Source organism: Protobothrops mucrosquamatus, unplaced genomic scaffold (genome assembly GCF_001527695.2).
Source record: "Protobothrops mucrosquamatus isolate PMUCROS unplaced genomic scaffold, P.Mucros_1.0 scaffold3611, whole genome shotgun sequence".
Taxonomy (NCBI): Eukaryota; Metazoa; Chordata; class Lepidosauria; order Squamata; family Viperidae; genus Protobothrops; species Protobothrops mucrosquamatus.
This window is the reverse complement of record NW_015389574.1, coordinates 142,114-142,638: the sequence shown is the minus strand read 5'-3', so window position 1 is coordinate 142,638 and position 525 is coordinate 142,114.

The window sequence follows — 525 nt, the reverse complement described above, 5'->3', positions numbered from 1 at the left end:
TTCGAACTGGTGTAGGTTTTCTTCCAATGGTAAGGTCTGTGTTAAGGCACTTTGCTTCCACAATTCTCTGAGTCTCTGGTGTAGAGCTGTAAGATAAGATGATAAGACTACCTCCCCTTTTTCTAAGCAGAGGGACTGGGGGTCAAGGCCTTTGAGTGTGTCAGGTGGTCGGCCGAACAATAATTCAAAGGGGGAGATACCTATGTCTTGCCTTGGCCGGGTTCTAAGGTGGAATAAGGCTATGGGTAGTGCTTGGGGCCAGGGCAGGCGGGTCTCCTGGCAGAGTTTTCCCAGGAGACTTTTTAATTCTCTATTCTGTCTCTCCACCCCCCCCGAGGAACTGGGGTGTCTTGGTGTGTGTAAGTCTTGTTTAATGCCCAATGCTTGGAGGACATGTGTGATTACTTGTGACACAAAATGTGTGCCCCTGTCCATGTCCAAAACGCTTGGGACTCCGAACCTGGGTACTAGCTCCTTTAATAGGTGCCTTGCGGTTTCCAAGGCTGTGGCATGGCGGCACGGGTA